Genomic DNA, 22682 nt, shown 5'->3' with positions numbered 1-22682 from the left:
GTCAGACCTCTTTACAAAAAAATAAAAAAGGCCTGGATGTTTTTGGCTAGAACGTAGAGTCAAAGGCCAAGAACAGTAAGTGAGACACATCTACCCTGATTCCAGCAGGAACTCCTCAAGGAAAATCCTGGACTTTCCATACACCACAAAACAGCCAAAAGACTAAGTATAAAGGAGCAAACATTATTATGAATAGCAGCAATAGTAGGTGTTATCATTAGATAAGTAAGTCTGACATGAACCATTATCTAATGTTAATTCAGAGTGCCAAAGGGCTGTTCTTTCCACAGGTTTGCAATGGAGGAGAAAATCTTTGAAAGTCCAATTAAGTTCAATCAGTAACACATGCTTCCTACGGATATCCCTGAGGATCAGACACACTTTGCAACTACATTCCAAACAGCTTGAAAGGCAGAAACAGAAAAATTAAATTCTACTTTTAAACTTTTGATTTACAGCTTGAAGAAACAGTATCCAGGATGCTGCCTGTTCCCTGCAAAATGGTTTGGTGAGGGTAAAACATGCAGAGATTTCCTTCTGGCAAGTGCAATAATCTTTTTGGTTAGGTGGCAGCCATGCACCTTCTCAACAGCTTGAGCCAGATGAGAATACAGTATCTGAATTATCGAGTTTTCGATTAAGTAGTATGAAAATAGGGCTCAAGCAAATTTTTTAAATTACTGACAAAAGTGAAATGTTTGGATATCCAGGTAGAAGTGGCAAAAATACATATTCTAGATACTGTCATTAAAGATGCTGCAGTACTAGAAGTTGCTGGAGGTAGGAGGAGCCCCTTCTGGGCAATCTTCCTTGCATCTCATGCAGAAATCTCATTATTAACTATCAAACCACCCTTTGCAGTACTGTCTAACTACTGTGCACCATGAGCTTTTCACTTTTCCCTTGTGCACTGTTCAACCTCCCAGACAATATTTCTGCCACACCTGCTAAACATTCAAGCAGCAACCAGTTAGAAGACCTGGCAGAGAGAATCTATCTGACAAAACTAGATAGTTTTCTGTACGCAAAACCCAGTGGGAAGCTTAAACAGAGATGTTTTGTATCCTAATATAATCTGTGCTGTGACAGAAAGGGTAAGAACATTTCCCTGTTGTTCTTTGATTTTGATGGAGTGAATATTGTCCTGAATTTACTGTTTTAGAGTGTCAACTGCTGAATGTCTGCCCTTCTCTAACCACATCATATCTTCAGGTGGACATGCCTTCCTGCCCCTCGCTCCTTGCTTCCCTAGAGCATATGAGCCAGGCTGGTGAAATGCAGAGGTTGGTGCCAGGCTGTTCAAAGCTTCACTCTTCATCATAGCTGCATGCAGGACCTTTTGACTGAGAGGGATCATTCAACTGCAGCATTATTATTAAACAGCTCACTCCTGAATATCTCGGGCAAAGTGTTAAGACCCATGGGAACACGGTTTCTTCCAAAATGAGCTCCTGCCTTGTGAGACAGGTCCAGTGGGCTCCAGAGAACTTGGTACCATCCTGTACTATTTGAGCACTATGAAAGTATTTCAAGCTTAATGTTTTACGCAGATTCCAGAATTACTTCATTTTTTAACCCTTGCAGGGAAAGGCTATAGAGCTCCCTGGAATAATCACTAAAACTTTTTGGAGCCGATCTTCATAGCTCAAGTATGCTGACAAATAGGATCCACATTTAAAAGAAATCCCAAAAAACAAACACACACTCCTCACCCCTCACCCCCCACCCCCCCAGCATTCACACTATACAGAAGCACATGCTTATTAGAAAACAAAGAGCATGTATATCCATCCTTCTACCCACAAGAGCCTAACACAGTGCCAATTCTCGCCTGCAAAAAGTAGTCTGGCACATCAAAGGATGATTGCTGTGCCACTTGAAATAATGTGATGGCTGTCATTTTCCACACACTGCCTGTGAAAGACAGACATGCCCGACTCTGCAGAGTACGTGACCCATCAGAGTCAGCATCCATGTCTGTAAAACCTGAGTGCTGGGAGAAGGGAGAAAGGAGAGGGTACAGAATGGAGTGTCACTGTCTCTGCCATTCTGGAGCACTTGTTCCTTTTCATCACAAAGCAGTCCGTGTGCAAGGTACTGAAAGTTTAACTCACAGCATACAATGAAAATAAATCATCTTCCCCAACTTAATCACTGACTTTCAATGCTTTTTTAAACAAAAAGCCAGGAAAAGCATCAAGGAGCACAGCAGCAGTGCTGCTGTTGAAAGCTCTTAAAGCAAACATTAACATGCTTTTGGAAAAAATTACTTAGGTAATGCAAAGAAAAAGGGAAGATCACTAAAGGAAGCTGAAAGGACACTTTTCCCCCCACCTCTAGCTGTATGTGGACTCTAATCCTAGCAAATGGAATTGTTCAAAAGCGAGTGTAGGAGGACAGGGGGAAGAAAGGGGAGCATTGTTTATAGTACAGCAGGAGCCAAATGAGGAGAATAACTTCTGTGCGAGAACGGAAGACTGAAAGGAAATGGGTAGGTAAGGACAATTGTAGGATTTGTACAGTACAGAAAAGAATCCCTTCCATGTAGGATGCAATTTCTTCCATGGAAAAAGATGTTTCATCCATGGAGCTGGATGATGTAACTCCTCTGGAATAGTAACCTTTGAGTGTCTGTTATCTGTGGTTCTGTTACTAAGCACGTTGCGGTTCTTATAATTAGCACTTTATCAGCTAAAAAGTCAAAACATTCCTTGCATCAATATTTAGTCTTATGTCACCTTTATGAGATGGATGTCAACTAAGACTGAAAGGAGTGTCTGGTGTGAATCATAAATGCTTTAAAGGGTTCTCAAAGTACGAATACTCAACACTTTCTGAAAGTAAACTTCCTGGAATAAGCTTCAGGGTCACTTCACATCAATAAGCCTTTCTGATATCCTGGCCATTTCCCCTCTTTTATAGCAAACAAAATGGAGGTGCACAGTGGCACCCAGCAGCTTCTTTAAAGAAATCTTATTTACAAATCTAAAAGGAGGCAGGTTTTTTTTACCGGTTGTCAAGCACTTCAGATCTCACTAGGAAAATTACATTCCACCTGCAGAATGCTATAGAACAGTTTGAAAACCCATTGAAAGGCATATAATAAAACCCATGGGATTTAAAACAAATGCCTACCAAAAAACCATTGCATTCATCTAGCATCCACACAAGCTTCTGAATGCACAGATTAAGCAAAGTGGTTTGCTTGTTGACCTGCATTACTCAGTCCACTACTGTGAAAATACTCTCCTAACTGAATTGTGTCAGGACCAGAAATACATGCAGAGCCCATATTTTTTAACTAATGGCATTCTTTTACCACAATTACTTCTATGTGGACTCCTTCTCTGTGGCACCAGGAGAGTTCAACCAGGCTGCTACTTACACGTGTTTTTTTTGGGGACTGCTTCAAAGATGATCATAAAAAAAAGAAAGTCTGCTTTCAATAGATTTAAGTCAGATAGGCAAGGATCTGCCACTGACAAAAAATCCTAAAGGGTCTACACACAGAAAACTGTTGCAAAACAATTATTTAAACTGATGGTATGTTAATTATTGCCCTGAAAATAATTTCATTAAGCCTCTTTACACAAACTAAATATTCACACTCTTATTCAGTGATCTCAGAAAAACAGCTAAATCATCTGGAAATGCAAGTTGCAGCAAGGCAAAAATACACCAAAACAAAGTGAAAAAGGGATCCCCAGGATTTGAAGGAGCTTTGACAAGCATTCAAAAGAAACACATTTCACCATTAAACTTCCTCATGTTATTTTCAACTGATTTTTGACACTGGAACTGACTTTTAATAGATGCAAAGGAGATAAATGTCTCATTACCAAAAATAAATTTGTCTGCTAAGGATGACAGAGTGAAGCAAAAGCATTGCACTGCCTATTATGGTATTGAGCAACAGATTTCATTCCCTCTGCTATACGCCCATTTATTAAAAACGTGACAAGCTTTACCAAAGAATTCCTGAGCTTCTTTGGTCCTCTCTTTAATTCCTCCATAATTCTTTGTATATATAAACATGTCAGGTCTGGAAAGAAGTTGGGCATGCACATAATTTAGCAGAGTTCTTTTTCTATTCAAATACTGGTAAGGAAACAATAACAGACAAAAGGGAAATAATGCAAAAAATTAATGCAATGAAACAAATGTGCCTGCAATTCCCTGTCCAGTCGCCAGATGAAGCTGCTTAAAACACCAGCACCAACATGTTTTTCTGCTTTTTGACCACAGAGACCTCCTATATCTGTATCAGAACTAGATGCATCAGCTCCCAGTGAGCTGAATCACTGCATTTCTGCCTCTGTTTCATGAACGTGCGAGACACTACTTTAATAGGAAATGGTCGCTCGCTTTAGTGTTAACGGTGTGTCACACACAGCCAGAACGCACTGCGGCCTTTGTTCTCTTCCCAATGTGTTGCTTTTGTAAAACTCCCTCCCTACGGCCAGGCAGAGTAGTAGAATTTTATTCTCACAATTGATGTAACACAGACAGAGCCCTTGCTCTGTCAAATACACACACACGGGTGCACGCTCTCCTGGACAGCCATACTCACAGATTGTCGCCTTTCTTCTTGTTCTCCTTTGATGAGATAAAAATCCCTCCACAATGAAAAACTGCACATCTGTGCAATCAGAACAGTTTCTGCTCAGACCATTGTTACACTTTAAATAAAACAGCCTGGAAAAAATTTCTCAGGGATATTGCTGCTTCTGAGGTTCGAAGCTAGACATACATGTAAAAACAGAAGCATAGAAGCCCTTCCACCATATCCTACAGAAAATGTGATCCTGTGCTTTACTCAGCTGTTCATCTGCCCTTTAAAGCAAATTCAGTCGAAGCAATTATTCCCTGGCATACAGGAGAGCTAGATAGCCTAATAGGTCTCTTCCATCTCTAAGCAATTCATGCCTTGCATGGCTTGTTTTTATTGACTTATCTTACTGGCTGTTTGTGGGCAGAAGCACGTGCCTCATGCAAATGCCAAGATCTCTGTTGCTTTGGGATGCTACTGCGTAAATAGGAATTAAAATAAACAACATAATTTTACTTCTAAAGGATTAAGTCTATATAATCATGCATAGTTTTTACACATATAGAGAGACGCTTCAGCAATATCACCCCACAAACATTACATTTACCAATTTAGCCCTTTCTAGGCCGTACTTCTGCTTCACCACAGCTGATAGATACCTGAGCTGCTCTACAAAGATTAGAACTTTAACACCTTGAGCAGGGATTCCTGGTGCACTGAGAGAGAAGTCCTGACACCTGAGACAACCATCAAGATCAAATAAATACATACTCTAAATACATCAAACTGTTAAGGGTGAAAGAATCCTCCTCTTCATTAAACCGATTTCCTTCGTGCACATTTTATGTCAGCAGAGACTGGTGGTGACATTTCAAGACAGTAGAAGAAAATGCTGCATTTGTGGCCTTAGTTGATTAGATCCTCAGCTAATACAAATGGGGGCAGCTATGTGCCTTCATAACCCAAGAGGAACCCAAATTCTGGGTATGCCTTAAGGAGTTACAGTAGCATCAATAGCAAATCACAACATTTATTAAAAGCACATTCCTGACCAAAAGAGCAAGCAATTAAACTTCTATTTCCAGGACAAAGTACAGAGGGAAAAAAAAAAACAACCTCTTACCTTGAAAAAAACTTATTATACATTTCAGCACTAATTCACCACATAAAATTCTTCCCCTATCATCTGGAAGAGAGAAGCAGGCTGGGCAAGAGCACTGGGAGAGAAATAAAGGACTTCCAATTTTTAATTGTAAACCATGTTAAAATGATCAAGAAAGCTGTAGTTTTAAAAGTTAAGCAGCAAAACTTAACCACAGGAAAGGAAAGTCTGCTTTCACTGCTTGGAAATGTTCCTGATTTTTCCAGTGGGAACATTCAGTAGATGTTAATATTTAACTCTGTGTTTTTCCAGTATTACACCGATCTCCCTGCAGGAATGCAGAGGAAGGCAGTGGCATAGCTGAACTGTTACTATCCTCCAAAAGTAAGAGAAAGTGACCATCACAGAAGAAAAAAAAACAAACAAACAAAACAAAACCAACCAACCAAAAACCCACCAGCAGCAAAAAATACAAGCACAAGGAGGAAAGCTTCTGAAAAGACACTTTCTGTATCACACATCACAAGAACATCTTCATGAATCAGCAATTCACATAGACAGTAAGTGATGAAAAAGGAGTTAACAAAAATCATTAACTCTCCTCTTTAGGGCTGCTTGGAGAGCAACAGTACTGCTTCAGTTGGTCACTTAGTCTTGCTGAAAGTGCAATAAGTCAATCTCAAGAAAATCTTCAAACATTAGCCAGTGAACACCTGCTCTTATCTCTGCCATTGCTGCTCTAGTTGCCAGAGTAAACATAGCTAGCTCAGTGGGGGATGTCCCAGACACCCTACTGCAAGGAGTTCTTACTGTCTAGCTCTCTCTAATCTTGTTATGAGACACTCCCTTCTGCATGCCCATTTTTTCCCTAAATGCTTTCCAAGTCCATTTCCTTGTTTTTGGAATTAGCTAGAAACAAGACTTTCAAATGAAATGCCAAAAGGAATCTGCCCACACTCACAGTGAGACGTAAGCAGGAAACAACTCTGTGTTCAGAGATGGTAGCACTTGTGGTCCTCTGGTGAATGCACACCCCACATCCTCTCCTGTGCCAGAGCACAGGGGTGTAAGATACTCACAGCCCCATTCTTCAAACACTCAGGGCAGGAGGAGCAGTCCTGACATTTCTGATGGAAACTGGTGGTACCTATGAGTGACCATCACCTTTAAAAGGAGAGACATGCCATTTTGGAGCTTCAAAGACTCTGGAGAGAAAAAGCCTTTAATTTTAGGAAATACAATGAGCAAACAGAAATTGGCATGTATTTCCAGATGCCAGCCTCGTTGTAATGAGATGCACAGGGAAAGTCGATACTCCTACAGACAGAGAAAACCTCATCATATCAGTGCCTTCTACCCCCACCATTCTATTCAGCATCTTTAAGCAGGAGGTGTTCTCTAGCCTTTCACACTTGACCTCTTAATTAAAGCATGGAAAAATTAACATCTCAGATGCAATAGATCTTTTACCCACCTACATCAGTAATTAAACTAATTCTCCAGGGAGAAAGAACATTTGTTATGTGTAATGTAACTTTAGCTGGGGTATTCCAAAGAAGGAAAAAGAGCTGATGTAATAAATGTGGTCATTTATATTTTAAGGGAGCTATTGTAAATGAAAGAAGAACACCTGTGACAGCTTGAGGTAGCTCCAGTCAAATGAAATCTTTTGTGTTATGCAGGGACAGTACACAGCAGCAATACTGAATAACTAAGTAGTGAAGCAGACAGATCCTATGCCTTCTCTGACTCTCAGATGTTAGCACTATAATCTGCTTTCAAAATCAATGGAACTGTACCTTACAGTAATTTCATATTCATTCTACATGAAAAGCAGGATAGGCCAAAGTAGGTCTAAGATCTTTCTTATGAGCAATACACCCTCTGTTTCGCATCTGTGAAAATCCTAGGAGGCCCTGACTCATGACTGAGACAAGTCTAAGACTCTATCACAGAACAAATAATTGAATAATCTTATACAAAGTGTTTATGTAATTAAAGATGAAAATGACACCACATCAGAGCAGCAGAATTAAACATTCTCTTTATCATGATGTGTAAAAGACCAAGCAATTAGAAAAAAAGGTCCAAGAAGGTAAAAAAAATGGAACCAAGAAGGTATAGAGGGTGCTTGAAAAGCTACCAACAGCACAGAACACAAAGCCCATTTTTCAGGAAACACGACTGATTGCTGACATCTTCTCAGAAGCAAGGTTGAAGACTTTGGTTTGTGCTTGAGTCTGAAAGCATGACAAACACTATTTCAGTTGTCAAATCTGGTCCTTGCTCAAAGGGCACACTTACTCAGCTGAGGCATAACTGTTGAGACACATGGTCTGGCAAAGGTCCATGCAGTGACTAGGTAACCTTTCTAAGGATTTGTCTTAAGCTGCATAGAGGCAATCCAGCCCCACTGAGCTTCAGAGAGTCCTCCCTCCCAGGGACATCTCCACCCAGGGTTTAAATGCATAGTGTTCAGATTATAAGCAGCCAGCATGTACGTGACATGCTGTCTCTTCTCAAAACAGTCAAATCCACATTAGGTAAGGTCAAAATTCCCCCAGCCCTTTTTTGCTGTATTACTAAGCAATTAAACAAACTGTATAAAATACAGTCTAAATGTCCATCCTCAAGTTTAGTTGATCCCATGATTCATTCATTCAAAGCTACTTAGTTAAGACTGACTGATTGCCAGTCAGAAAACAAAACAAAACACACCAATGTATTATTTCAGAAAGAGAACAGAGACCATTCCCAACTCTCATGCCTGTGGTGGAATTAGTAAGTCACCTGCAAGAGTGAATCATGACCTATTAAGAGGCATCCCATAGCAGAGTCAATACCTGTTACTCTGGAGGAAAGAAAGCAAGACCACATAATGTCCTTTTGATATAAGTATTAAGGGGTGGGGGGGAGGGATAAGATTGCTTTCAGTGGAGGTACTTGGTTTTTTGGTGAGGTGTTGGGGGAGGGTTATTTGGTTTGGGTTTTTTACACAGGTAAATAACATGTTGCTATTGAGGCTACTACTTGATTTTAATATAAAAAAATCAGGCTACAAAATTATTCTCATAAAATCAGTAATATGATAATCAAAACAGTTAAAAATCAAACTCCAATTGCAAAGATTTCTAAGAATGCATTTGTATTTAGAGTGAAGTAAGTGAAAACAGAATACTTGCCCTAGATGTTTTAAAGCCATCCCTCTCTTCACCATGCTGTTAAACTGAAAAAAACAGTTTAAGAGTTTATTTCTCACATGCAAACCCCAAGAGCAATCTCCAGCTGCTTGGAAGTCTACACCTTGGCCTCTGTCTGGGGTTTATCAAATGAGTGGCCACCCCTCCAACCCCAAGGGAGGCATATCCACTTCTGCCACTGGTGTTAAGCATCTGACTTAAGCATCTTACTTCAGTCTCATCAAAGGCCAAAAACCAGACCCAGCAAATTTAGCCTTGCAGATTTAAGAATTGCTCTATCGCGCTCATCCAAATTTCAGTCACGTGAACAAGTCATTATGGTTGTTGTGAATTCTGCACCAAGTTATCAAAATATTGAGTCCAAGCAAAACACCATGAAGAAAAACACTTAATTTCTAATCTATTTCAACTATCTTTTTCTTGGCTTACACTGCTCTCTATGATTAATCTTGAAAATATTGCTAAGGAAATGAGACAGCTAAATGGTCATTGTCTTAAGTATACACTGAATATCTCATAGCACAGCCAGTTTATTCCAGTTCTACTATGAAAAGCATCAAATACTGAGCACATGACAGCTAAAATAATCAGAGGCATTCAGTTGTGAATAAACAAAGCAGAACATGAATACAGAAAGGATTAAAAACCTTTAATAAACAGATTGTTATCAGCCCATGGAAGGCAAAATTGATTAGGCCACTTCCCATCATATCCAGGGTACCATCTGGGAAACTAAGAGAACATTTTTAGAAGTAATCAAGATAACTTTTTATTATAGTAACAGCAGTAATTGGAGTACATATATGTTCAAAAGATCAGATTCTCAATAAGTACAGTGAGAGTACTTTCTGAAGTCAATGGCATTACACCAGTTTACAGTGTAATACCATACTACCAACAAACACAGAATTTTACTTCTCCTCTTTCTGTTTTTATTTGCCAACATCAGAATTTCAAACCTGAAATACATCTCTTAGCTATAGATCCCACACAAGCTTTTGATCTTCATTACACTGCATCCAACACCTTCCCTCTAAATAGCATTACTCTCAACTTACAGTAGTGTACTTTAGAATGAGAGCAATATCATTAATACCTGAAGTGTTGTAATCAGTCCAATTCCTTAAACTGTTTCAAATGTACCACAGGAGTGACTCTTTACCCCACGCAATGGAAATGCACCAATGCCAAGAACTGACATCTCTTTTGTCCACCTCAGTGCAGAGTCAATTATTTGTCACTTGAACAGATCCTATGAATTATATGCCAGAATGATGCAGAGTTCTAATATTCACAACACTTGGATTTTCAAGTGAGAAAGTTTATATTTTTATAAGCAAGAGATTTGTGAAGAAAAGACTACACTAATATAAGGAAATAAGCCAATTTTTTTTTTCAGTATAAAAGAATTTTTGGAAAGTTTTAGATATGAATTACATGTGAAGCTTTTTCCTAAACCTTCTGACAAATAACGGTAGCCACAGACTATGAGACAGCTAATAAATAAAAGAACTCCAGTAGTCTGATTAAGACAATGCAGATAAAGATTCATGACAAGCCAGAGGGTGACACTTTTTTACACACAGGAAACTGCTCCAACTTCCCAGAGGGAGGGTACCACAGCATGAAGAGCAAAATTCATCTCTCTGGTGTGTGTGGAGTGACTAGTTCCTAGCAGATGCTTCTAAGGTCATGATTTCTGCTAGAAGCATCCCAAAAAATGTTAGAAATTAAAGGGAGTACAATCCTCCAAAACTACATTGACAAAAATGTTGTTGTCTCCATCCAGAGACACTGGAGTGCGTAAGCTTTGAGGTCACTCTATTTCTGCTCTGTTGGAGAAGGAACAGGGCAACAGACAGTAAGTCATTCACTTGAGGCACTCTCCCAGAAATTCTCTTGGGACCAAAAGGACCTGGACTATCCACTGTCACTGTATGGTATGTGATCCCCTTGAAAATTTGGTCTGAAAGAAAAACATTCTGAGCTGAAGTGCACAGAGCATTTGAAAAATGTATGAGATAAAGTAATCACTGAGTACAAGGCACAATGTAAGACTGGCAAAGATTCTCTGGACAAGTCTGCTTAGGACTTCATACCATCCTCTGCTGAAACAAACCCCACAATTTGCATCCTACCTGACAGCAGCTCTCCTAAGTTGGCTGCTCTGGCTCTACCAGCCTGTGGTCCACACAGCCCATTTCCAGAGAGCCCTGGCTATCCACCCATGTCACCAACAACTAGCTTTTACCCTCATCTTCCCATACTCTCTTCTGTAATGAAGCCGAATGGTAGGGCTCTCCTAAGAGACAACTGCAAACTGTCTGTTATCTGCTGTCACAGAGACTGTTACAGCTCGTATTCATTTCCTCATACACGAACCTGCTGTCACGAGAACAGCACCATAGGACAGATGGACAGAGGAGGATGGACAGACCTTTGTTCAGTTGATTTACAGTAGTGTAAACTAAGTCAGGTCAAGGGCACTATGTTCAGCTCAACAGTGTTACGGGAAGGACAAATGATGTCCCCTGCAAAGGCATAGAACATTCAGGAGGGACTACAACTCCATCAGCATAGGGGTTCAACATGCCTGTATATTACATTTCTGAAGATCAAAGAAGAGGGAGTTGTAGGTACACATACCCTTCAGTCATTTCTGCGACCATCAAACATAGGACACCGATGGCTTTGCTAGCTCAGGTACGGATTGCAGTGTAGCCACAACCCCAGACAGCTCAGAGAAACCTGGCAGTCCAGGCTAAAAAGTAGAGTGAAAGCTCAAGAAGTTAGTTCATTTAGCTTGCCTAGTTCCTGACCTGGTATCTGACCTGGACAGGGTCACTGGAGGGGCTGTAGTGGGAAGTCTGAGGCAACATATACACTTTGTTTCACTTCTTGCTTCTTATTTTCTGAATTTCCTTCATTTTTTTCTCAAATAAAAACTTAAGGGGGAAAAAGAAAGTTTCTTGCCACATGTCATCCTTGGAAGGACACTTTGATGACACTAATTATCACTTTGAGACAGCAGAATGGTCCACCCTTCCAATCAGGGACAATCGCTTAGGGACTTTACAGCGCAATTTACACTTTCCTTGTTACTCTGAGGCTCCCAGAAACTGAAAATTATGGTTGCAAAATAGCAGTATTTTTCATTCAAATCCCAGGGCATTAATTACATAAATACTATTATATACCACATTTCACAGTCTCTCCCCAGGAAACTTGTTAGGCCCTTTTAATAATGCACAAGCATCATTTTATTCCCGTGAAATGGAGGAAACCATGTTCAGTACAACTACAGATGTCACTGTGAGGTGTTCCTGCACAAAGATAACAGGCATCAACTTCTACACATAATCAGTGGCAGAAACTGGCCTTTATTGCAGTTGCATGTCCAATGATATCAGAAAGGATAAAATATTTTCATGAGGACAAGGGCAATGGTGCCCCAATCAAGGACTTGTCATCACTTCTGATTAGAAGCTCACGAACACAAAACCTGTTTTCACTCTAGAGATGCAGGCAAAATAGCACCAGACTCAGCAACGCAAGTGAGAAATAAAAAAGGAGAGGAGGAGGAAAAAAATCTCCAAATTTGAAAAAGCAAGGCTACCATGTAATCACATTTCCATAGTGAGAAAGAAAACATTGCTAGTCTCCTTTAGGGACTAAGTATACAGGCTCCAAAGAACAGAGAATGTTTTTTAATTTCCCCCGCTCCGTGTTGTTTTTCATCCACTGAGATAGAAGAAGGAGCTAAAGAACACGGGACCAGAAATAAGTACATTTTCTCCTCCACGGCCTCATAATTCCTGCCTGGTTTAAATCTTCTGTAACTACTGGGTATCGCTACATATTCCCTCAGGAAGTTAGGACAGCCCTAATTAGTCTATGATAATGAAAGATACCTTTCAACTGCTATATCCTTTCTATCACATACTGGAGGCCATCGGAAATTTTAACAAACTAAAGCATGCAGGGATTTGACCCAGACCAGCTGTGCCTGCATTCCTATTAACCCGAGTGGCCCATGGGCACCAGCTGGGACTACCAAACAATCCAGGCACGGTGACAGTGAGAGGACACCAGGCACCAATTCAAATACCAGTAGGTATCTCTTCTCACTGTGTGCATAGTGCAGCTTATGGAAGGAAGGGAAACACTACTATAGATAAGGCCATCAATTATTATGGATGCTTCCTGGTTTTGCCATGCTATGTTACAGCTAAATAAGAAATACAATAATTAAAAAAGGGTTAAGTTTACCATTTTTTAGTTTAGAAGCTAAGAACATAAAAGCCTTCCCCAACTGCGCCCACATGCTCCATTTTATGACTGAACCAAGGCATATAACAAGTTCCCTATTTTTATAGCTGAAGAACACAGGAAGAGAGCTTCTAATTTAGTTACAGTTCGTACCACCACCCAAACCCTTATCATCACACCCACATGGGCACCTGGAGCCAGCCTTCAAGTGTAAAAAAGGTGGTTCCATTTTGCAACACGATTGATTCCATTATAGCTGGTCTACTTGGCAACACAGTGCTCTAGAACAGTGCACAAAAAGGCTAATTTTTAAGTGTGGGGAATTTTTCCATCTTTAGTTATTTTTTCCTCTTCCTTAGAATGAAGGTGTATCAAATCTTTGTCCACTCTTCACAAAAGGGTGCAGAGCACTTGTTTAGGGCAAGCTGTGGATTCTGAAAGTGTGAAACCTGCAGCCCAGAGGCAGTTCACTCAGCATCTCCCCAGGGCAGTGACTCTGGGACGAACTATTTCAGCAAATCAACAACCAAGGATCCAGACAGGCACACGGGAAATGTGTTTGGTCGATAGGATCCCATCTGCATTTTGTCAAAGTTGAGCTATCTCTGAAGCACATTTCAATTTCAGAGAATATGTGGCTTGCTAGAAATAATGCACTGGAATTCTTCCCACACCTCACAGTCATTGGAACCAAAGAGTAATGTACTTTAATGTGCATCAATATCGTCTAAGTGTCACACAGTATCTATAGGTTTAAAATTATGAGCTCTAATTATCAGAATATTTCTCATTTTAATGCACTGCTTGAGAATGTTCATTCTTGAAAGTCATGTTTGGGGCTTACTCAAACTGGGGTGAAATTTGGGCAATTTGGGCTTTTTTTTTGTTTTTTCAAGCTTGGCTTTTATGTCTTGTTTGGCAGGAGTCCATCAGAGTTAGAATTTCCTATGTTTTGCTTTGGGATGATCTGAATAAAAGAGACATTTACTGTTCAATATTTCAAATTAAAAGGCTTCAGCCCTTCACAGGATGTAAACCACAAATGACTTGTCTGTGCCATTAAAAAAAAGAAAACAACACCAAAAAAAAATCCTAAACAAGCTTTTTTGATGTTAGAAGGACAACATATTCCCTATGGAAACATGTTTAGCATTTTGCTAAATAGATAAAACCAAATTTTAATGACAACAAAGAAGCTACTGTAACAGTACAACAAAACACAATGTTAAACAGCATTTATATGCTTTTCCAGACCCCTGAGGACATTACAGTTCTGCCATTCTGACAAAATATTTTTCATCTTTATTTAAATCATCACAGAGGTTTGGTGATTTGCCAAGAAACCTGTTGAAGGCAACGTGGTTTGCTGCACGAACTTAAAATATTAAAAATACCTCCTCTGTGTATCCCCTGACATTATTTATTTCAGTGTATACTGTTGCACCAAGTACCTGGAATGTTACATTTGCTGAAAAAGTTCTCTGAGCTCTGATGCCTGAAGATATTTTGTTTTACTTACGTATATTCCATGGTAGGTGTAAGTCAAAGAGATCTGATGCATGACTGGAATGAAGTGCTCTTCCCATAATGAGACACCAAGAAATGCAGTGCAAAATTGATTCTAATAGCACAACCACATTTCAGCTCACAATTTTATCTGTCCTGTGGCTCTGCACACACTGTTACATGTATGCTCATGTACACTGCACATTGGACCATGATAACAAGGTGAGGAAAGACTTCCAAATCAAACTGTTTGAGGAGGTCTGGGGTTGAGGTTTTTCTTTTTTTTTTTCTTTGCAAACCCACAATACACCCAGCTTCCATTGCTGAGTTAGTACTGCTGAATTCATACAACATCTTACTTTAACAATAACTTTGCTGTGAATGGTTGACATGTAGATAAACTTAGATGCAGGATGTAGATGTCCAATAAAATGAGAATAAATGAATTGGAGAGGTCTGAGGCATAACCAGATAAACAGACATTCAGTAGCAGCCACTGCTACAGTTTGAGAGCATGGGAAACCACTCAATAATGTCATAAGGAAGAATTACACAGTATTGTTTTAGGCTAAATGAAAATTACATTCCACTTCTTCTCAAGCTTACACTTCATTATATGATTCTTCAATTAGGCAGATAAAACAATGGTTTTGCACTATAGCATTTGTTTGAAATGTAAGCTTTTTGGGGGCAAGAACCAAATTTGCTTTTGTTTAGAGCCTGAGAAATGGAGGCTGTGGTCCTAACTGTCTCCTACCAGCACTACTGTAATACAAATAGTGTAATAAAATATTGTCTCCTTTCTTCCTAACTATGAGGTGCTACATCCATCAAATGTAGCTGTATGGAAATAGGAGATACAACATCCTTTCATCCCTCACCACCCTTTGCAGATATCCAGGCTGCAGTAAAAGAGTTTATCATTTCACTTTAGGCAGTCATAGAGCAGTTACATTAAGTGACCTGGGGAAAACAGTTCTTGGGGGAGTCTGTCAGCTACTGAGAAAATTTTACTCTTTTCCTTTGACTTTGTCTCTACAGACAAGAGATCATGGACTTTAAACTCTAAGATAACAAATAAAGCTAAATACCACTTCCTAAGTCTGGATCTTGTTCTTGGCACTACACAAAGAATAATATCCACAGATCTTCACAACAATAGGGCTTGGGGTTTTTTTTGGTTGTGGTGTTCTTTTTAAAAGCTGTTTTTTCCATGATACGCACATTTCCCACAGCTCACATTGAGATATCTGATCAGGTTTTAGACTCTTATCTTACAGTCCCTATCTCTTGTTAGTGAATTCATCTCTCTGGGAATAGTGCTACAAAAAGTGCTCAAAAGAGAAGGGCATTGCAAAGGATCTTGTGTGAAAAGCAATTTTGGTTTAAATGTTTTAAATCTAAAAGGCTTTTCATTCTGATTCTCCAGCAAATAATTTTAGTTCATGTTTAATGAAAAAAAAAAGTTCAAGGTAGATTTTTATAGATGAATTTCTACCGTCAGTGAATCATTTGAGCTCTCAATAGGAAAGCATAATACCTGACCAACAAATAAACATAATATTTAAAACACTCAAAGCATGCTATCAAATGGAGAGATTGTTACACTGCACATATCACCTAACCCAGCAGACACACACAGGAGCTATTTTGTTCTCAAGCTGCAATGTCATTTACCAAAATACTTGTTTGTCTGAGCACTGAATATCTTATTTGTGAGGACTTTGGACTAATTCAAGATCCCTACCCACAGGCAACCTGATGCCTGTTACACAGTGTACCAGACTAGTCAGACCACAGCACAACCTTTTGTTCATACAGAAGAGAAATCACCTTGAAGGACCCGTTCATTTGAGGATTTAGGCATTAAAGATGTACTTCCATATTTCTAAAGGTTTGAGTTTGTTTACCCTTCATCCACCTGTACTTGCATCACATACTGTACAATCTTATTTTCTGCTAATATTTATTTATAAGCCTTTAACACTTGGTTTCTCTCCTGCCTCCACATGTATCTAGACAGCAAGAAGGCTGGAATGTATTGTAGCACCTAAAAACACTGTTTCAAAGCCTTGAAGCCTAGGAATCAGTCATCACAATCCTTTCCATTATATTTGATCCTTCTCCATTAGTGTGCTCAATAATCTAGCACCCCTTTGCCTCATAACAGTCACAATAAAAATGCAGTAAACATGGAGCTTCCACATCAAGCCATTTCAAAGATTACTTAAACAAGAATAAACTAGCAAACTTTCCAGAAGCGGACTTACAATAAATATTCAGACTTTCGTTTCTAGTGTGAGAATGACTCTGAGGCTTTTCTTGTACAATATATTTTCCTACATAACGAGAGCCTCTGCATTAACAGAAATTAAATATTCATTAACTAACTGTACTTGGTATGCAAGCCAGCACAAAACAAAACTGCCTATTGTAGCAAAAAAGGAAGCAGATATATTCAAAAACCTGGAGTGAAAAACTTCAAAGGGGATATTAATGGACTACAATTTAACAGCTTACCACAGAGCTTCAGCATTTTCAAGTGACAGCAGCATGCCATTATAACTATGAATACAGAATATTTCCCCAGCTGTTTTACAGCCTTTTCCTAACGACTGCTCAAAAACAGGTGTTTTGTCCTCTCCATGTTGTACACTCTCAAAAAAGCGTTATTGACTTTTTCTACTCATGATATTCAGAGAGAGGTCCAAGGTATTTGGGAACCCAACTGTTATTAAGAATCTCACGCCTTTCAGCACCTGTGAAATTCCCAGTAAAATAAACAAGGGAATTTGTCCTGACATTTCAAACTTAGCTTTTGAGACAAAATAGCTCTTTGGAATTTGGGGCTTAAATTTTATAACATAGTTTGCTTCTCTCAGCACCACTGTCCCTAACCAACAATTTTTTCTTGTGTTTTGCTACCGATTATCCTTCTTTGTCCCACTAAAAGAATGTGCTAGGAATATTGTTCCCATACAAACCACCTTAACTTAGAAACACGAATTTCTGCTGCTTCAGATTAAAAGACTTCGTCCAACAGCTCAAAGACAAATACACAAAGCTCTACCATGTGGTCCAGCCCTGGGGAATATAGAGCCACTCTTTATTACTGAGAGCTACTCTAGCATGACATTGTTGTATGTTAGTAAAGGTTTCTCTGACTTCTCTACCTTTAACACTTTTAATGATAAGTGTTCTTCGGCATCCAGTAAATTCCAGGTGTATTTGACAATGTAATAATTTCCAAGGGTTACAGGGAAAACCAAATATTTGACATTTAAAAGTAAATAAAGAAAAACACCTCCGAACAATGTTTCTGAGGAATTGTTTTGCATTCATCTTCAAAGAAGTCTTACCAGAGAATGAAAAAACATGGCCACTGTGTGATGCTAGAACATATAAGACCCAGGTAGACCATTCAAAATTTTCCCCTTGGAATTCACTGCTCACTTTAAACTGCCTTGTTGAATGGTCAACACACCAATCTGAGAGAGATCAAGCTCTCTCTCAGTTGTTCAGCAGCCTTGAGACAAATGACATTACTCAGACTGCCTCTTACATCTGCCCAACTCTGGTGCTGTGACTACTATGCCATTTCAGCTCAAGATCACAATAAGCACTTTACTAAAATTCAAGAAAAGCCTGGCTCTTACACCACCAACGGAGGAGAGTAAACAATGTCTATATTGCATACTTATCACTGGCATTGAATATAACCCAAAGTGATATCCCAAGTAGGTCATAAGATTCTTGACCCACATAATCTGAGCTTTAATTCTGATATAAGTGGACATAACAGCAAAGTCAAGAACAGATGAACTTACGGTTTAGCTCAGTTTAGCCACATGCTTGAAAGGAAACTTCTCTTTGTGCAAGAACCTTCTCAATTGACTATTAAGAACTTAGTGACGATTCTCTGAGATACACAAAATTGATAATCATCATACATCTAAATGCCTCCAAACATCTAAATATAAAAATATCCAAAAATCACACTGCTTCACAGCTGAATTTCTGAAGACGACGTATTCAGGACTTACCCAATTCTGCAACTTATTAAGTTTCTGCATGTTTTCTCATTTCTCTGCTAGGAGAAAGATGAAGCCAAGTAGTAAGTTCAAGGAATAATCTTAAAAAATTTTCAAGATATTTCATTGAAAACAAACAGAATTTCTTAAAGGACTGTCAACTGAACACGTGCCCGAAAGACAAACTTGCAAGAACTCCAAACTGAGCAAAAGTAATCCAAGGAATGGCAGTATTTTGAGGAGACACTAAGCTTCAAGCTGATGAGATATCAACCATGGATTTCTCTGACAGTTGCTAATGTCTCTTGTAAATCTTTACTCCTATCAATAGGAGAAGCATGAAATAGCTCCAGGCTGAGCCCAGCTGGTGCTGGAAGTGGCACTGGCTATACACATGTTCTATCAGCCCCACATCCACTCAGCCCAGCTCTATAACATGATCTCACTCAAGTACTCACTCACAGTACTTTGAAACACAAAGATCAATAACAAATTCAAAGCCTTTTGCCTCTTCTTCAGTAATTTGAATTGAATCACTAATTTCAAAAGTCTACCAAAAATTGCTGTGTTTTGACTATTGCTTTGTGGCCTTTGGGGATGCTTTCAGGCTAGTTCCTAGTATCCAGCAGGCAGCTATACAAAGATATTTAGGCACCTAAAGATACATGAAGTCTCCTAATTAGATCTGCAGTGTGAATTAGGACTCTAATTTACTTAGGCAATTCTGAAATCCCATTTAGTCTAATGGCTCTTAAGCAAATAAATACCTTCAAAAATCTGACTCCAGGTCACTTAAAGTATAAAGATTATAACAATGGATGTCAGCAGTCAGTACAAAGCAGTCTCAGCACAAAGGCTGCATGTCTTGTCAGAGGTGCAATTTGCCCTTTAATTCCAGAGACAAATCCCATGAAAGAGGAATAAGGAACTTTCTAGAATATATATGGAGAAAACTAGGCAGCCATATTAGAATGACCATTTGCTACTTAGAGGTTCTGCACTTTCAAAGGAGTATTCAATAGCATAAAAGACTACTATTTCTGATTATATCCAGCATAAAAATATATAGTCATCATTTTTATAACATTTTCTCCAAATTAAAAGACCACATCATATCAATTATTACTAGGGAGGATTCCGAACAAACACCAAATAGTTCCTCAAACAAAAAAAGGCTCAAAATTATTTCCTTAGCACGGAATAGTGCCAAAATAAAAATACAGTCAAGCATATATACTTTCCTTACCACTCTTTGGGGATCCACCCTAAGGGAAGCTGTCCTGGGAGCAAATACCCAGCTGCCATGCCCAGAGCAGCACGTCCTTACACTGGGTTTCTACAGAACTGCCACAATACAGTCCCAAGGATGAAAGCTGAAAGAAAGACTTTAGATTCCACTGCAGAACCAGGGGATCTTCTTCACCCACCTGTCACTGTGCTCTAACAAGAGAAATCGATGCTTTTCTGAAGGCTGAGTTGTGAAAGCTGAAATCAGTGGCTGCAATGGTTTAAAAATGGCTTAGTTCTGTCAAAGGGAATGTTGATTAACAACAACAAGGGATGTAATTTTTTTAATGGAGCCTCTTCTAGGCACAGAAGGGTTTCTCTGCTCAGTAACTAAACTGAGAACACAGTGATTTCAAGATGTGGTTCTAAAAAAAGTGTTTAAAAAAACATAACCCCAGCCTGCACCTGAAAATTCCTGTCTTTTCCATGGAACAATGCAGAGAAGAATTGCAAAACAGTGTAGCTCCCTCATTAAACTGGCCAATGCACATAAGCACAAATGAAATCATGCCTCACTAAAAAATATTTTCTAGCTACTCACTAAAATAGCTGTGAGAGACCAGGTCCATACATGGAATAAAATGGCTTTCGCTGCAGTCCTAAGCCAAACTCTCCTCTGGAATGACATTTTAAGTAATATAAACAGTTTAAAGGCAAATGTAGAGCAGAGCAGCCTAGTTTTATACAATCAGTGCAACAAAACTGAGATTTATTCTGTGCTTAATTAAGCTCTTTATATAAGTTTCTACTTAAAAAGGAAAAGTCTCAAATGCAACAATTCCTACTAATTTATCTTTCACAACAAACATTTTCATAATCTATTTGCAATTTCACCAAACAAAAGTAGGCCCAAGTCAACGGGCAGAATTTTGGCCCTACGCATTTGAAAACAGTGTAAGCTTTGCCCTTTCTTACTGTTCAAACAACTTAACTGGTGGCAGGAGTCCTCCCACTGCTTCTCCAATAAATTTTGCAACAATGGTCACATGAAGCTCTAGCAATGCATGACTTAGATGCAGATGGATGCTTTTTAAAAAACCTGCTCGAATCCTTCAGCTTAGATCAGAAATTCAGAATCTGTATTTAGAGACAAAACTCCCTTTCAAACACTCTGTAACGTTCAGAGCGCAGTGAGATGAGTCATTAACCCTCACAACTTCCTGGTGCACTGTGTAGAACTATTCTCATGTTATTTGGGAGCAGGGGGGAGAAGCAAGAGAAAAAGGTTGATCAGCAGACAAACAAATTGTAAATAACACTTTCATCTTTTAGTTCCACTTCACAAGGAGTTCTGAACGCTTGATGTGGACTTATGTAGAAACTGAAGAACAAAAGTTACCAAATGGAAAGTGTTGCAAAGCCACCTGAAACACAGACCTTGGCAAGGCCTGTTCCCTACACATGACTCCCTTCCCAGGACTCAGACACATCTCTCTCTTCATAGTGTCCTGGTGCAGCATCTCGTAGCTGAAGATTCCACAGCACACCACAAGCACTGATCAAAGCATGTTTCAACTCAGGTTACATGTGCAGGGGTGGATTTGGTGTGATAATCATTCCTCCCCATTTCACACGTGAATTAACGAAGGTGTGAAGCGGTGGGCAGACATCAACAGGAGCATAGGGTAAGCAAGGGGTGCCAGCCAGCCCGGGCAAGCCAGGGAAACGACACTGTGGAACTGAGAAGCCTCACTCTGACAGTCATTGCCTGCATCACCCGCCTGCCACAGCAGTTCTTGTTCCTGAACCGTGAGGTAGAAGAATGAAGAAATTTGCCCAGTGTGGCAGTCAGACTCTGACAGAGCTGGTATCAGAACCAAACACTGATTCAGAGTTCCTTCCTCTAAGCATCAGACAACATGCTCTCTCTGTTGCCACCTATGAAACGCACATGAGACTACACCACACAACGCACGCAGCCCATCAGAATGTGTCTGACAGGCAGCATGGGGACATTTTATGCCAAATCCCAGTACCTGAATGCATGGAAATGGTTAGCAGGATCTGTTCATCAATAACCTGAATCTCAGATGCATCAGAATAATTGCTAAGAGACTGAAAAGCCTGTCAGAAAAAGAAATCAGTACAGCAGTGATGAAAGAGAAAAATAAGCAGATGGTTATATGCTAGAGCAGGATAGACAAGTGTCTAGGAAAAATGGAATGCCTAGGTTTAGCCAGGACAACAGCAAAACCCAGCAAGAAACTGTTGCTAAGTTTTACTTCAGATAAAATTTCAGAATAGCAGCACCACCAACAAAGAAATTACAGAAGCAGGGAAATTCAACTTTAAATCTGGTTGAGGAAACACAACTGTAATAATTTAAAGGACAAATTTCACACAGAATATTTGGAGATAGAAATTGCAATCATGGGCCCTGGCCAGCGTGGGTCTGACACACAGTTTTATCATTATGGGAGAACTTTAATGGATGATTTTGCACCTCATAACAGCCATTCAGAGCACTACTTGGTGTTAGGATTTGCACTGAATTAAGGTTTTTGTGGTGCAAGTCATTCTGGGCTAGGACACCTTGGTATTGTAATGAAAAAAAATCTTAACTTTTCCTTTGAAAGAAGGTTAAGAGGGAGGTTGGAAAGGAGAAACAAGATAATATTTAAAATTATTTATGAAGTACTTCAGATGATTAAGTACCTGAAAAACATCAATAACTAAATAATTTCAATCTGAGCCTGAGCCGTCCAAATTGTATCTTAGTTTTAAGATACCACATATAT

General features: G+C 39.4%; 1 protein-coding gene across 2 annotated transcripts in view; it reads right to left on the bottom strand.

The window, feature by feature from the left end:
- The window catches only part of SORBS1 (sorbin and SH3 domain containing 1), a 167222-nt gene that overhangs the window by 127673 nt on the left and 16867 nt on the right, over positions 1-22682 (bottom strand). The window lies entirely within an intron of this gene.

Source organism: Pseudopipra pipra, chromosome 8 (genome assembly GCF_036250125.1).
Source record: "Pseudopipra pipra isolate bDixPip1 chromosome 8, bDixPip1.hap1, whole genome shotgun sequence".
In the NCBI taxonomy this organism is placed as follows: domain Eukaryota; kingdom Metazoa; phylum Chordata; class Aves; order Passeriformes; family Pipridae; genus Pseudopipra; species Pseudopipra pipra.
The sequence above is the reverse complement of the archived record's forward strand: the minus strand, read 5'-3'. Positions and strand labels throughout refer to the sequence as shown.